Source organism: Sphaeramia orbicularis, chromosome 19 (assembly GCF_902148855.1).
Source record: "Sphaeramia orbicularis chromosome 19, fSphaOr1.1, whole genome shotgun sequence".
NCBI lineage: Eukaryota > Metazoa > Chordata > Actinopteri > Kurtiformes > Apogonidae > Sphaeramia > Sphaeramia orbicularis.
Window position 1 is genome coordinate 6084028 of NC_043975.1, and position 17192 is coordinate 6101219.

Below are 17192 nucleotides of genomic sequence, written 5' to 3' on the forward strand. Positions count from 1 at the left end.
ACCAGCTGATACAGCAACAGGAGGGACAGTATGAGGGGTTTTTTGAGGAAGTGGTTGAACGCGACTTCTTTATTGCGTTATAGTCGTCTCTTACCTGATGAGTTTGGTTCAATGTCGGCTGATTCCCAGGTCCATGATACTGTCGACTCCAGCGGTCACATCGTTGCAGGGCCCGGCGGCAGAGGCGATCGGCGAGGTGTTGGTCGGCTCACGGAGAAAACACAACGGCTCGAGTTGTCGGCGTTCACCACCTTTACAACGAGAACAGACAGAAGAGGAGGAGAAATAATGAGTGATGAAAGTCTTATGTTGGCGCAAGAGCGGCTCGGTTGAAACTCACACACACTCTGATGAAATCATGCAAATACCTTGTACAGATCTACCTGCTTGCATCATGTAATGTTTAGCTTTAGGTGACGTTTTCTTCATGAGGAATGCAACAAAAACACGCAGCACACGCAGATAAAAGCCTGAGGGCGACATGTTGATGCATCCAGCAATGTAGATAGATACGATACGTATTTAAATGAGTCAAAAAAGTAACAGTTTGTGTGGAAATATTTTGACACAGCAGCTGAAATGTTAATGCTTACGATGCTTAATAGGTTTTAACCTCATTTAACCCTCAATGAACAACTGCCAGCAATAGAAACAAAAAACAAGTCAGAAAATTCAAGAAATGAAACAAATCACCTAATGTATAAAAAAAATGTATTATGATTTGGGGAGAAAAAAACCCCCATAAATGAACAAAATTAGGAGAAAATTAAAAATTCCATCAACAAAATAATCATAAAAAACAGAATAAAATAATAAAAGACCAGATAAAATTAGTGAAATATAGGAAAACACCTGATTTTCACTGAAAAATAGAGGATAATTTTATAATAATAAGTAATGATAATGAAATGATACAACACTTAAAAAAATTAAATGCAGAAAAAAATGCATTCCAGGTTAAGAGTTAATAAGTAAAAAAAAAAAAAAAAAAAAAAGGTTTCCATAATTTCCCAATCTGATGGCAAAAAAAAAAAAGTGTTTCAGGCCAGATTTGGAGCCCTGTTTTACATAAAGCCTCTTTCCGTCTTGATATTAACATATTTATTTTAATCCCCGACGTGTCAGTGTGTTTCAGATTTAACCCTGTGTTTTTTTTCTCCATGTTTCCTGTGAATCTGTTGTATGATGAAGCGAGTGTGTACTCTACATAAGCTGCAGTGGAATTGCAGGTTGGTGCCATCTAATGTATAATCCCTGATTTACCCTCAGGAGGCTTGAAAGGAGAGAGAGAAGGGGGACAAATAAGAAAAAAAGGAAAAAATAAAAAAAGGACAAGGCACACAATTTATCTACCTGGGAACGCTGAGCAACCAAACATTCCTGGCGCTGTGTTCTGCCGATACTGGGGTGTTAAAGCTGGGGTTAGTTCAGGGGCCACATTCAGCCCAATATGATCTCAAATGGGAAAAACCAGTAAAATAATCAGTGAAAAAAGTAAAATTACATTATGACATTGTTTAGATCTACAAAGAATCCTTTAAAAAATGTGAATAACATGAACCTGAAATTTATTAAGAAAAATAAGTGCAATTTTAACAATATTATATCTCAGTTTATCATTTACACGTGCATTACAATTTATAGATTATAGATCACAGTGGATCTAAAATGCACAAAACATTTAAAAACAGGCAGAATAGTATTAAAATGACATTTACATCTCTTAAGACATTTCAGGTTGATATTAATCACATTTTTTGTTAAAGGATTGTTTGTAAATGTAAGCATTTTCATGTAATTTTACTTGTTTTACACTAAAAGATAAAAAAAAATTGGAGTTGTCATTATTTATAGGTTGTTACGATAGTATTTTACTGGTCTGATCCACTTTAGATCCAATTGTTCTGTATTTAGAACCTGAGCTAAAATAATTCTAACATCCTTGACTGATAATATGTCCAGAGTTATTTTTCCATTTAAATTTTTTTATATACTTTATTATATAAACACAGAAACTAGGGGTCACTGGTTGAACGCAAAATATTTAAATGACACAGTAATAATTATGCACGGTTTTGTTTATAGTCCAGCCATTTTTTCCAGCGCTTTATGAAAATATGTTCCTTGAGCCGTAGGTACTAAGTCAGTAAGTTTCCACAGAGTAGATTTCCTCTATTATAGCCACTGATCCTCACGGGTGCATCAGTTTGGATCCAGTTCCTTGTAATGGCCTCTTTGGAAGCAATTATAAGAATTTTAAAGACGTAGTAATTTTTCCATTTTTCCGTTCCGGATTGGACCCTGTAGTGGGCCACTTTTGGCCCCCGGGCCACATGTTTGACACCCCTTTTTTTAAAGGGAGGCTTTGCATTTCTCAGATCCTCTCAAACCATTTCTTAGCTCTTGCAACTTTGACATTTAGGAGATACAAGCTTTTTCAGCTGCCAGTGGTGGGAGCATGCCAAGCTGTTGCTATGGCGACGCTCTTGTCTAGCCAAGTGAGCGAGCGAGCGGCCGATGAGGAGGAGGAGGGGCTATCTCTCTGTTTGTGTGGTTTTTTTTTTGTTTTTTGTTTTGTTTTTTTCAATAAATGAGCAGACATATGTCTCAAACAGGTCGTCACATCCGCCGTTGGACACCTGGAAAACAAAGAGGGTCGGAGGATTTTCCACCACAGATATAGAATCATGAGGAGGAGGCGGGATGAAGACGAAAGCAGACGGGAGACTATTTAAAAAAAAAAAAAAAAAATCATACCATTAATCCTGTATCATATCATTTCTTTGCCCCCCTCTTGTTTCTTTTATCCACCCGTCACACCTACTTTAAGTTCCTGGAAAGAACCACGAGGGAGTATTTCAACTCAAATATCATCTCAGGGAGCATAAATAAATAATACAAGGTCTGACAGTGTGGAATCAGATCAAGAAAACTACTGAATAATAGAAAAACCTCCCTGTAATGCAATCACAGTCAGAGAATCACAGGTTCTGAAACCCAGACTGAATCTGAGACACTAACAGTCACGACTTTTGGTTCTGTAAATTACGTTATTTATTATATTTGCTTGGTAAATATGTAGAATTATTGCTCTGCCCATGGATTTAGTTCATTTAAATAAGTAATCGCTCATAATTCATGATAACTAGTAATTCAGATCATGTTTAAGTATAATACGGCTACAGGTAAAAACATTATACATCAATTTACATAGAAATGTCTGTACAATTATGATGCATTATGGGAAAGAAACATCCACAAGCAAAGAAACATGTCTTACATTTTTCTTACACCAAGCAATGGGTGTAAGTTTTTTGCTTGTTTAAGGCTCAAAAGAGACTCAGATTTATTAGTTTTAGTTTATTACGTGCAGATAAATCACTCATTTTGCTTCACAGTGATTATAATCTGGAAAATATGTCCGTATTAGCATATTACTGCTTTAAGAGGTTTAAATATGTGCATATTTACACATCCATAATGTGACGCGTTAATGTATTTTCATGTAGATGCAGCATCCTGTCATTATTTTTAGGGTTAATATTACCGTTTATTACTCGCTGTGTTGAAGTCATTTAGTAACATATTCTGCTGACTTAGAGATTTTCTCTCTTTTTTAAATTGATGTCCATTTTTTTAATCTCATCATGTAGAAAGAAGAGTATATTGATCTTCAAGGACATGGTTTCTATGCATTTTATTTTATTTTTTGTATTTTTACTTGCCTATATAGTTCTACGGTTATATATTAAAGTCACATTTATTTTTGTTATCAGCCAATATCAGCTTTGTTGACTGATATCTATTAGAAAATAAGATGTAATTTCATCAACGACAGAGGCCGATGTTTATCTGACATTTAATATAAAGGTTTAATATAAAGTTTTCTGTATGGCTGAATCTGTGACCGTTACTACCGGACTCATATCAAAACCCTTTGTGAGAATATTACTACCTGTCAGTCGTATTTCAAAATAAAATGTGCTCTAGATTTGTAGTGTTCAAATAGAAGATAAAAATGAGTTCAGGTTAAATAAATGCATGTTATTTTGTTAAGAGTGTCTAAAATATGCCATTTTCTTTATTAATTCTATTCAATTTTACTGTCACACTATATGAATCATGTAAGAGTTAGTACAGAAATAATGAATATACAAGTAGGGTTTACATAATAAAAATAAACCAGGGTTACGGCCACAAATTATTCCTCAAAAGCTACAAATGGTTTAGGTTTGTAAAATAACTAGTGATGCAAAATTCTCTGATACTTAAAGTGACATTTACCTACCATTGCATTCTGCTTCTTTCTTTAGTTTTAGTTATTCATCTCCCCTTAACAAAGAAATAAATCATAAATATACAAATAAAAATGGAAAATAAAACTCTGAAAATAGTTCACTTCTGTTAGCTGCTGAAATTGATTGAAACATATATTGGATTTTGAGCTTTTATTTCGTAAATGCTAAAATAAATGTAACACATTTCTATTTATTGTCATTGAATCCAACAAACTGCCATGAATTCTTTGGAGACAAGTGTGTTAAGTAAGTATTATCCTTGCACATACTTGGAAAAAATCTGGGTATTAGTGTGGATGTATCAGGTAACATTAGTACTCATTTAAAGACAATGTGATGAATGTGTAAAAACACAACAGGAGAATAAATAACAACCAAAAAACAAATAAAAGACAGAATCGTCTAAACTCCAGGTCTGTGTTGAACTGTGGAATGAAACCTGCTCGTGTTGAAAAGCATCACCAGACCTGGATGATGTTATTGACCGGTTGCTATGGCGACAGACCCACCCACTCGGCAGGACCGGGTAGAAAACGATCAGAAAATGATTTAGAAAAAAAAAAAAAATCACAACGACTACTGGAAGTTAGGAGGAGTGGGAAGTGAGTTTCTAAAGATACAAGTGGCTGCTATTTGCTGGGTGAGTTCTGCCAGGTGGAGATAAGATGAACCAAACCGAACCAAACCACCTCCACACACACAAACACACCTTCGACTGCACACACTTTCACCTAGATTTAATCACAGATGCATTTTATGTGATATTTACTGCACAAACGAACAAATAAACCTGTCATTTCATGATCATTTCAGGGTTCAACAAAGCAAAGAAAGTATATTCAACAGTTTTCATTATTATCTGCAGATGCATAAATAAACGAGGTTTACGCTGCTGGGGGCCGACAGCAAGGGTATATCCCCGAAATCCCCAAAGAAATCCAACCAAATCTGTCTGAGTTATCGCGTCCACACGAAGGATATCCGGCGGTGGATCCGGTGGCAGCAGTCAGGGTAAAACAATTATATTCCCGAAACTCGATTTCAGGGATATAATAAGGCTGATTCCAAAACCAAAGTGACTCATAAACCTAAACGTAAAAAGAAAACTTATTCTTCTTGCGTAGATGCCCAAAGGTGTGTTCAACCTCCAGCGGACGTACGACTACGGACAGAGTGAATAAAAGACGTAGGAGGATGAGAACAAACAGGGACTGGCTTCAGGCTGAACACTCGAGTTCAACCGTTTCAGGACGTGAACTAAAGATGAAACAATAACTCTGTGACTCCGAAGAGGCTGAGGGCAAAAAGTCAACCTCTTAGAAATAATTTCCTTAAAGTTATTAAGTCACTGAAGTGAATATATTTTCTGGTGGCTGCAGTTTCATGGACAGTCCTTCAACTCTTCAGTACTACTTCAAATTACACTAAAGGACTTTACACGAGTTAAAACACCGCCTGCTGATTAAGATTGTACTGATAATTACTTGAACTATTAAACTACACCTCACTCAAACACATTGGTTTTGCCCACACTGTATATTGTATATTTTTTAAAACTATCTTGTTTATTCATTTCATTTTTTACTGCATGTTTCTTACCTATTCCATGCTCTATATTTGGTTCTTTGTTTGCACCAAACCACTGAAACAAACTCCTAATCATGTGAACTCTGTTTACTTACATGGCAATAAACATGATTCTGACTCTGTTAATTCACACATCACATCAACATCTGTTTGAATCACAAATAATTTCACAGAGCAAGGTTGATTTTTCTGAACTTTCACAGTGTGAATAAAGACATCAACCAATTATACAGGGTGGGGAAGCAAAATTTACAATATTTTGAGGCAGGGATTGAAAGACAGTGTATGACCAATTAGTTTATTGAAAGTCATGAGAATTTATTTGCCACAAGAAAACTGACATAATAGAAAATGTTTTTATTCTATGTGTCCTCCTTCTTTCTCAATAACTGCCTTCACACGCTTCCTGAAACTTGCGCAAGTGTTCCTCAAATATTCAGGTGACAACTTCTCCCATTCTTCTTTAATAGTATCTTCCAGACTTTCTCGTAATAGTTTTGCTCATAGTCATTCTCTTCTTTCCATTATAAACAGTCTTTATGGACACTCCAACTATTTTTGAAATCTCCTTTGGTGTGACGAGTGCATTCAGCAAATCACACACTCTTTGACGTTTGCTTTCCTGATTACTCATATGGGCAAAAGTTTCTGAAAAGGTATGGATAATAGTGTTAGGTATGATTATGACATCAGTATATGTTTGGTTTCAAAACAAATGACGTAGTGCCTGCTGAGAAAAAACAACTAAATGTTCATTGTAAATTTTGCTTCCCCACCCTGTAAATCACATCATCACAACAAAAATGGGGCCAATGCCCCTCAATTAATTCAATCAAAGTCTACATATGACTTCGTATCAGTGATCATTAGTAACTATATCGATATCTGGAACCATTTCCATGTTATAAGCCATCAAAATATGGACCCTTATAAATAAAGGCAAATATTGTATATTTCGAAAATTTATCAAAAACTCAAAAAGCAACAAGAGCTACAATGAGTACTTGAGTAATTTGAGTACAACGAATCCTCCAATCATTTTTTTTTTGCCTCCACTATTCATTTAATTGTTAATTTTGTTGAAACAGTCATTTGTATTCCACCCCAGGGACTGTAAAAAGTGATGCACGTGACTCAAGAGTCAAAAAGTCGGTGCTATTACGTGCAAATGCTAACTGCTAATGCTAATTCTACGTACTGTCTGTGTAAAAAAAAAAGGGTAAAAAAAGAGACTGAATTTCCCTACGGATCTAATAAAGTGAGTTAACCTAATGCAGCTGCTGTACATTTTCTAAAAAAGTAAAATAAATACACTGCAAGAACACCACTCCATTTAATATCCAGTCAAAGTGTAATGAAAGTTCACGTTAGCGCTGGATTTTTCCCTCCAACACAACGTCTCCAGGTGCCAAAAGTGTAAAATCATCTCTGGCGCTGGATCTGAGCCTGTCTCTATTGCAGACCAGATGTAACGTCTGTGTCTGAATACACAACATGTGAAGCAAATAAGCCCGTGGAGAAGCGCTGCTATATTTGGATACGCAACTTCAAAAGGTCTGATGAATGTTCCAACATGTGGATAACATGTGTAGGTAGAAGATGCACTCATAAATCTGGGTTATTCCCCCGAACGAGACCCTGGGCTCAGCAGAAAACACACTGAAGCAGGGTGACAAATGTCAGCGCAAAGGAAAAATGAACGCAGACACACGCTGGTCCTCTCCAGGGTTGTGGTCAATCAGATTAGAGCATCACACTGGGATCTCCAAGTGCAGCGACACAAATCCATTTATAGATAAGCTCTGAGGGCAACTGCCTCACACACAGATGTCACTTCAGCCACGACAAACCATCGGAGTTTATATCAGACCCAGCATCATTCAGAGACCTCCGTGACCCGCCGCTGTGGTCCAGGTCTTTAGAAATGACAGGAGTCCTTAAACACATCACACGGGGTAAAGCTCATGGGAATGGGAGGGGTCGGACTCATAAACATCTTCTACTATGATGTAAAGATGTAGGATTTGTCTATGTAACCAGCTTGTTTCATCATTATTTAGACAGACACATTTAAGCTCTTTACTATAAATAAGTATTATGGGCAATTGTGTGTAAGACCAGAAGATTCAAGTACAATATGTTTTAATACGGAATGATTTAGTTCTGTTTAATTCCACTCAATCTGCTCTAGTTCTGCCATTTACTCGTTTTTCCATTTTAAATTAAAACAAGTGGTTCCAGGCACAACAAACCCCGCCCCTCGCACGTATTGTAGGTTATTTTGGCATCGATCCAGCTGATGTCATCGTGTCTATACTTGTGTTGATGTTAGCATATCAATTGCGTCTATGTATGTGCCAAGTTTGATGTAAATTGAAACAAAATTGATGTTTTCATAGACGTGAAATTTTGGCCTTTATAAGTAAATAGGAGACGAAAAAAGATTTGAAAAATTCATTAAAAAAATTTGAACTTTGACCTACTTTTCCCAAAATATAATGACATCTATTCTGGGTCACTGGCAATATATAAACCCAATTTGGTATGAATTCAACCTATAGTTTTACTGCTACAGACATTTGAAATTTCGGCCATTACAAGTAAATTGGGAAAAAAAAAACGCTAAAAAATGTATAAAAATTGTGAACTTTGACCTACTGTTCCCAAAATGTAATGACATCTATTTAAGGTCACTGGCAATATATAAACCAAATTTGGTGTGAATTCAACCAATAGTTTTGCTGCTACGGTGTTAAACAAACAAATAAACCGAACCAAAAACAATACCCCTTGCCTCCCCTTTACTAACTTATTTTAATTATTTATCCCATTTCTTTGCTCAATTTATTATTATTGTGACCTCATATTTTTAAATTTTTAAATTTTATGTTCTTATCCTGGTTTTTATCCCGGATTGTTCTTATCTTTTCTGGTTTTTATTGTGTTTTACTGCATCTTGTTTTTATTTATTTGATCTTATTTATTTATTTTATTCTTTTACTTATCCATGCTGCTATACTGATGAATGGTGGAACACTGAGCACTTTTTGTCCTGTCTGTAAGCGTGATCAAGTACCTGTCTTACATGTTCTACGTATGTATTGTTGTAATACCAAAGCAATCACCTAGACTGCAAAACTAATCTACCTACAGGTACAAATAAAGTAATCTTGACCTTGACCTCCCCATTCAGGGGGCGGGGTCATAAGTCAGTTCTATGGAAAGTAGGAAAGTAGTATTCCTGTCCTTCAGATATACTTATATGGTTTCCATGGTTAGTTTGGCAGAACTTTTACACCGGATGCCCTTCGTGACTCCATTTATCAGGGATTGGAACGGACACTAAAAACCAAAACTAGGACTAAAACTGGAACAAAAGGCTGGATTTTTCCAAATATACCAATACATATACACATTCTAACTGTAAAACATGGGTCCAGACAGGTTTAATTAGCTCAGTTGTTGCTACCAGTTGCTCTACATTCGACAGTTCTTGTGCAAATTCGTTCTTTACAAATACAACTACAGCAGGTGTTTTTCAGTGACGTGGATTTTGTGCTTTGGGTAAATGTTCACTGTGAGCATCTACTTTGGACTTTTCATATTGTGGAGTTTTTCCTACAAAAGCTCTCATTTTAATTTTTGCACACTTGAATTATTTGTCTAGTACGTTTGTGCATTCCCCTGAGATTAATCAAGTATTCTGAACATCCATTTCTATCTTTAGAAGTTATACATTTGTCTCTTATGTGCATGCATCTGCTCATGCATGTTCTGCTCTAGTATTTTTTGTCATTGTCTTAACTCTCACAAGTATACAGGGTGGGGAAGCAAAATTTACAATGAGCATTTAGTTGGTTTTTCTCAGCAGGCACTACATCAATTGTTTTGAAACCAAACATATATTGATGTCATAATCATACCTAACACTATTATCCATACCTTTTCAGAAACTTTTGCCCATATGAGTAATCAGGAAAGCAAACGTCAAAGAGTGTGTGATTTGCTGAATGCACTCGTCACACCAAAGGAGATTTCAAAAATAGTTGGAGTGTCCATAAAGACTGTTTATAATGGAAAGAAGAGAATGACTATGAGCAAAACTATTACGAGAAAGTCTGGAAGATACTATTAAAGAAGAATGGGAGAAGTTGTCACCTGAATATTTGAGGAACACTTGCGCAAGTTTCAGGAAGCGTGTGAAGGCAGTTATTGAGAAAGAAGGAGGACACATAGAATAAAAACATTTTCTATTATGTCAGTTTTCTTGTGGCAAATAAATTCTCATGACTTTCAACAAACTAATTGGTCATACACTGTCTTTCAACCCCTGCCTCAAAATCTTGTAAATTTTGCTTCCCCACCCTGTATATAAGTTAATTCTCCTGTCATTACCCTTGACCACAGTGCTATTGAAGATCTGGAGTTGGTCCAAGAGGGCCTTCAATGGCAGCTCACTGCTCCTAATGTGCCAACGGCTAATGCTAGTTGTTTCTTTCTTCCAAACTGCAGATTTTAGATTTGATGGATCACTTTAAACTACAACTGAACTGCAGCAAAGATTCAGTAAGCTGATTTATTACTCCAAAATTAGGTCATCGCTTAGTTCAATTTACAGAACAAATGAGTCATATTTTGAAAGTTATCACAGTTTCTGAGTCACATCTTTACCCTCCTTATGGTTGGTGTTTGCACTCTATAACACTGCATTTTTAATAAACTTGCACCTGCTGATGGCATCGTCCCAGCTCGGCATGGTGCATTGAGCTTCAGGATGCCAACAACTGAAGTAGTTTTTCATTTTTAACAGGTTTTTAAGGTTTCGTGCTCCTCGGTGGCTCGCATGCAGCCAGAAAATCAGCACGAAGACGACACAAGCCAACGATGAAACGAAGCGTTTGGACCTGAGAGAGGAATAACCTACTGTCACCTGGAGTTTTCTGATCCCTGTCAGAGTTTTCATACACAAACAACACTAACCTTTTCTACCTCCTACGTGACAATCATAACAAACTGCACAAAGAGTCACATTTCGTACTTGAAGAGTGTTTTCCATTTAACCTTTTATATTTTATATGTTCTTGCTTAGTTGAAAATGTCCATAAAAGCTCTCTATAAAAAAGGAAAATAAACATAGTAGGTAGTAGGTACCTTTAACCCTTAAACCTTGAACTATTTTTGTGGCAACTCAAAAATGTTTTTTTTTTCTACATTTAACTTGATTTATCACCATTTATTCTCATATTATCCTCTGTATTTTGCATTTTTCAGTGAAAATCAGGTATCTTCCTATATTTAATTCACTAATTTTGCCGATTTTCATAAAAGCGCAGAGTAAATTCAAAGGTTATTATATCAAAACAGAGTCAACTTAAGGAAGAAGATGACATTTCCAGCAAAATAAACCATTAACTGACCATAAAACAACTGTCTCCATTCACTGTCATTTATTAAACTACATGAGTTTTACTGGTGAATCAATGTTTTAGAAGATAATGGTGTTTCCATGTTCACTACGGAGCCTCTGAACGTCCAAATGGGTCATAAATGATGATAAAGAAAAGCTGATGAACTGCACTTTACCTCAGTTATTTACCTGTATCAATAGGATTAGCGGTTTAGAAGTTATTAGTCAGTTTAGGTCAATAGATGCTTTGGGTCTTTGAGTATTAAAAATGTAAGAAATAGGCTTTTTCTACGTTTTAATGGGGTGATTTTATATCTATTTCTCTGACATGCATCATTATCTGGACATAAAATATCTATTTATGAGATTTTGTTGATATCCCACAGCTGTAGTTGGATATTTATCCTCAGCCATGCTTGAAAATGTCCATAAAAGCTCTCTATAAAAAAGGAAAATAAAATTAGTAGGTACCTTTAACCCTTAAACCTGGAACTATTTTTGTGGCAACTTCAAAATGATTTTTTTTTTCTACATTTAACCTTTCCTCAGTGATTTATCACCATTTATTCTCATATTATCCTCTGTATTTTGCATTTTTCAGTGAAAATCAGGTATCTTCCTATATTTAATTCACTAATTATGTCGAATTTCGTAAAAGCGCAGAGTAAATTCAAAGGTTATTATATCAAAACAGAGTCAACTTAAGGAAGAAGATGACATTTCCCGCAAAATAAACCATTAACTGACAATAAAACAACTGTCTCCATCCACTGTCATTTATTAAACTACATGAGTTTTACTGGTGTATCAATGTTGTTGAAGATAATGGTGTTTCCATGTTCACTACGGAGCCTCTGAACGTCCAAATGGGTCATAAATGATGATAAAGAAAAGCTGATGAACTGCACTTTACCTCAGTTATTTACCTGTATCAATAGGATTAGTGGTTTAGAGGTTATTAGTCAGTTTAGGTCAATAGATGCTTTGGGTCTTTGAGTATTAAAAATGTAAGAAATAGGCTTTTTCTACGTTTTAATGGGGTGATTTTATATCTATTTCTCTGACATGCATCATTATCCGGACATAAAATATCTATTTATGAGATTTTGTTGATATCCCACAGCTGTAGTTGGATATTTATCCTCAGCCATGCTTGAAAATGTCCATAAAAGCTCTCTATAAAAAAGGAAAATAAAATTAGTAGGTACCTTTAACCCTTAAACCTGGAACTATTTTTGTGGCAACTTCAAAATGATTTTTTTTTTTCTACATTTAACCTTTCCTCAGTGATTTATCACCATTTATTCTCATATTATCCTCTGTATTTTGCATTTTTCAGTGAAAATCAGGTATCTTCCTATATTTAATTCACTAATTATGTCGAATTTCGTAAAAGCGCAGAGTAAATTCAAAGGTTATTATATCAAAACAGAGTCAACTTAAGGAAGAAGATGACATTTCCCGCAAAATAAACCATTAACTGACAATAAAACAACTGTCTCCATCCACTGTCATTTATTAAACTACATGAGTTTTACTGGTGTATCAATGTTGTTGAAGATGACGGTGTTTCCATGTTCACTACGGAGCCTCTGAACGTCCAAATGGGTCATAAATGATGATAAAGAAAAGCTGATGAACTGCACTTTACCTCAGTTATTTACCTGTATCAATAGGATTAGTGGTTTAGAGGTTATTAGTCAGTTTAGGTCAATAGATGCTTTGGGTCTTTGAGTATTAAAAATGTAAGAAATAGGCTTTTTCTACGTTTTAATGGGGTGATTTTATATCTATTTCTCTGACATGCATCATTATCCGGACATAAAATATCTATATATGAGATTTTGCTGATATCCCACAGCTGTAGTTGGATATTTATCCTCAGCCATGTTCGTATCTTTTATATTGGCAATTCTCCAGATGCTGTGTAAGGAAAAATAAGGCGCTGTTAAATTTTAATGTCTGGGCTTTAATTAGCACAGAAACAGCAGCAGCTCTAGTCTGGCACCTGCTTCACCCAGTCGGTGCTGCAGAGGTGGAAAAGTGCGAAAAGTAGCAGGGTTCATTGTGATTTATGGTGTTTACATCCCATCCTGAAAGGGACACGGTCGGCATGTGGACGCAAACAGCGGCGGCAGAGATTATAATAAATGAATGCAACAGAATGAAAACTCTGTGATGAGACGCGATAGAGCTGTGGTGGTGATGAGCTGTCCACACACTGGGTTTAATGTTGCAGAGCCAGACGACCGAGGGATTCTTTTAGCCCAGATACTGCTCCTGCTCCAGCCCGTTAGTGAGTCTTCTACTGGCGTTTGTGTTTAGACCAGGGCTGTCAAACTTATTTTAGTTCAAGGCCCACATCCTCCCAAAATGATCTGAAGTGGATCAGACCAGTAAAATAACAGCATAATAACACTGATCTACAAGTAAAATGATTCCAGAATAAAAGTAGTGAAACTTTACCACGTGTGAGTCACTGATAAAGAAAAATCAAGTCAAAAATGTTAGTTGGCAGAAGTTTCCAAGATACATGTAACAGGGTCAGTTATTTAGCAGCAATGTGGGTGTGTGTATTACATTGTGTATTGTTATAATTACACAAAATCTGTTCATTTTATTTTCATTTCTTTTGGTTGGTTACCTGACATTGTGGGCCTCCGGGTCAGTGTGTGGAACTGTTGGTTTTGGTCTGTTCCCCAGCGAGCAATTTACAGTGTGACACTGCATGTATAACCTGAGTTTTCGCGCCTTTGCCTCCTCCCTTTTGTTCCGGATTTCTGTGGGAGAGGTAAGCAGCCATACAGTTCGTGAAAATTTTTGGTTTAGTCTCTGTTAATTTTTTTTTTTTTTTTAAATGAACAGGCTAGTTCAGACTGTATCAGATGCTTTTGATGTGCTTAAACACATTTCTGTGTCATTTTGGTTTGTGTAGGTTGTTTAACGGTGGATACTGACCGGAGGTTTTTATGTTTTCTGTCACTTTTGTCAGAACAATAAACGGAGACTGCCTCCAAGGACACATGTGCGGGTCTCGTCATTTAAAAAAAAAAAAAAAAACACACAACGCAGAGTCTGACACCACCAGTTACATACAGTCTTAGGTCAAAATGTGAAATTCATAAATTAATAAGAGAATGGGTTTTACTCCAAAGGAATATTTGTCTCAGATAAAGGTGGGCGATCTATATCACCTATGATAATATCGCAAATGTTAATTTGACGATGTGCAATTTTACACTGAGTATTCATACTGTCTCGAAAAGAAAACAAATGGACGGTGCATTGACAGTAGAGATGTAACAATTACCGGTATAATGATAAACCGTGGTAAAATTTTAGACGGTTAGTATTACCGTTTAAATTCTAATTATCATGATAACCGTGTTTGATTACTGCACTTTTAGGGGAAAAAACCCTATGTAAAGATCTGCTTCTATGTCAAATATTTGAGTATAGTTTTAATCTAATACAATTTTGATTTTATATACCTAATATTTGGAACCAATATTCACTTTTAAGGTCTTTGAAAAGGTTCATTAAGCATCTGTGTGTTATTTATGCAATAAATTATATACATTTTCAAATTGGATTTTATGTATTTTCTTGTGTTTTCTGGCCTTTTATGTTGATATAGTAGGTTAAAGTGAAAAAATAATGGGCAGATTATATAAATGAAGTTGTGCTGAAAAAACAGATCCCAAACATGGGTATAGTAAACATTTGTTTATATAGTATATAAAGGCAAAATCAAAAGGACTGAAAAACAGCTTAAATAGGCTCAGACCACTAAGGGTTAATATTTCTGCAACAGAAGGGACATTGTGCCTATTATTTTTTATTTATTTTTTCAAAATACAACTTGGTTTAATTATTTCAGTGTGTGTATCAGTACTTGTTGAACATTTTGAGCAGAATTTCAATAACACCTCGATAATAATGATAACCGTGATAATTTTGGTCACAATAACCGGGATATGAAATTTTCATATTATTACATCCGTAAAGGAGAGGTGCATGAAAGTCCTCACTGGCCGAATGTGTGCCTCAGAACCAATCAGCGGACAGGATTCAGTCTTGTGGTGACTCGGCGGCACCTAAACACAACATCGTCTCACATGGAGGAAATCAGCAGGAGTCTACCGTCTCAGCCGAGGATTCCATAGCGAGATGTGGGTCCACATCACTAGCCTGGAAATGGTTTGGTTTTGACCAGACTGATGTCGGTCAAAATAACTTTATATGCAAGCTGGGGCACCGTAAAGGGGGGGTAAACGTGACAAATTCATGTGGAGGGGGTCCAGTGGATACAGGTTAGAAGTTGTGAAAATTTCGTGTAGGATCCACTGTAGAATAGAGGAGTAGAAGCTGAGTCAGATGTTGAAAGAAAGCATGTTAGGTTTCACGCCAGGGTTAGTTACATTAGTTATGGACCGCACGCCTACGTACAGGGGTTGGACAAAATAATGGAAACACCTTCTATGATGCCACAATGTTAGGTGTTTCCATTATTTTGTCCAACCCCTGTATATAACTACTGGATATGGGCCCGGAACTAGCCCTGCTTTAAAATAAATGTGAACAACATGAGCAACCTGAAATTTCCTAAGAAAGATAAGTGCAATGTTAACAACATCATGTCTCAGTTTATCATTTCCACATGTATATTACAACTTACAGATAATAATGGATCTACAAATACACAAAACATTTAACAACAGGCAGAATATTGGTAAAACTGCACTTATTTCTCTTAAGACATTCAGGTTGTTCATATTTGTTTTCAGGTTATTCACTTTTGATAGTTTGTAAATGGAAACAATTTCATGGAATTTATGTCAAAAGAGAAACATTTGAAAGTGTCATTATTCATAGGTTATTTTGATAGTATTTTATTGGTCTGATCCACTTGAGATTATATTGGGTTGAATGTGGAACCTGAACTAAAATGATTAATATCTTCAGTGTCAATTTTTGCATTTCCTAAATTCATCCCATGGGCTGAATTGGATTCTGTGGCGGGACGGTTTTGACCTGCAGGCCACATGTTTGACACCCACGGTTTAGAGATTATCACTGAGTGGCTCCGGGCCAAAGCAAATAGGACGCCAATGTGATAATATCATATCGCTGGACACCCAAACTTGGCAATCGATGGTTTAATCCAATCTGTGGAAGTTTCCTGATGCACCAAAACTGGACTAGATAATTTACAGACACACTGTATACGAGACAGCGCACATCAATAATGTTATTTATTTACTGTGAAGCTCAGTCTAATACCTGTGGCTCCAGTTGCACTTACAATCAATAAGGGGAAAAAAAAAAAGAAACAAACCTCTGCCAAAAAAAACAAACAAAAAAAACCCCAAAACATCCATCATCAAGACGACGGATGAGGAAACACTCATAAGGAAACAAGAAAAAAAAAATCACCGTTCAGCAGCAATTTCATCTACTTTGCAGAGGGTTCAGCTGTTAGATATGATCTGTGCCACCATAAACTGACAATATTGTTTAGGTTTTTGCAGAAAATACATCCTCACTACCTTACGTTTGCTGATAAATATTCATAAACACACAGGGTGATTCAGAGTTATTATTCTATAGGCGATTTAGACTGAGAGGAAACAATAAATTCAGGTTGTTTACACAGTTACTGTAGTTATTGTCATAAAGTGTGTAACTCATTCTATATTTATGGTTTATTTATGGGTTTATGAAAGTACAAATAGACATGAATTTTGTGATGTTGGTGACTGACTGCAAAGAATGTGTTGATTTTTAATTAATAGTTTATAGGTGCTGTTATTATATCATCATAATCTACAAATAATGCCAACTCCAAACTGTTGTCTATGTTTTAGAGTGAAATTACAGTAGGAAAATGTTTATATCTA

The 17192-nt window shown here is 35.9% G+C and overlaps 1 protein-coding gene across 5 annotated transcripts in view; it reads right to left on the reverse strand.

The window, feature by feature from the left end:
- ptprea (protein tyrosine phosphatase receptor type Ea) overlaps window positions 1–17192 on the reverse strand; it is a 158590-nt gene that overhangs the window by 82954 nt on the left and 58444 nt on the right. For all 5 annotated transcript variants that reach the window (XM_030163566.1, XM_030163565.1, XM_030163564.1 and 2 more), the window contains exon 2: window positions 95–251. The gene's annotated coding sequence lies outside the window, so the exon portion shown is untranslated. The remainder of the gene's footprint in view (window positions 1–94; window positions 252–17192) is intronic.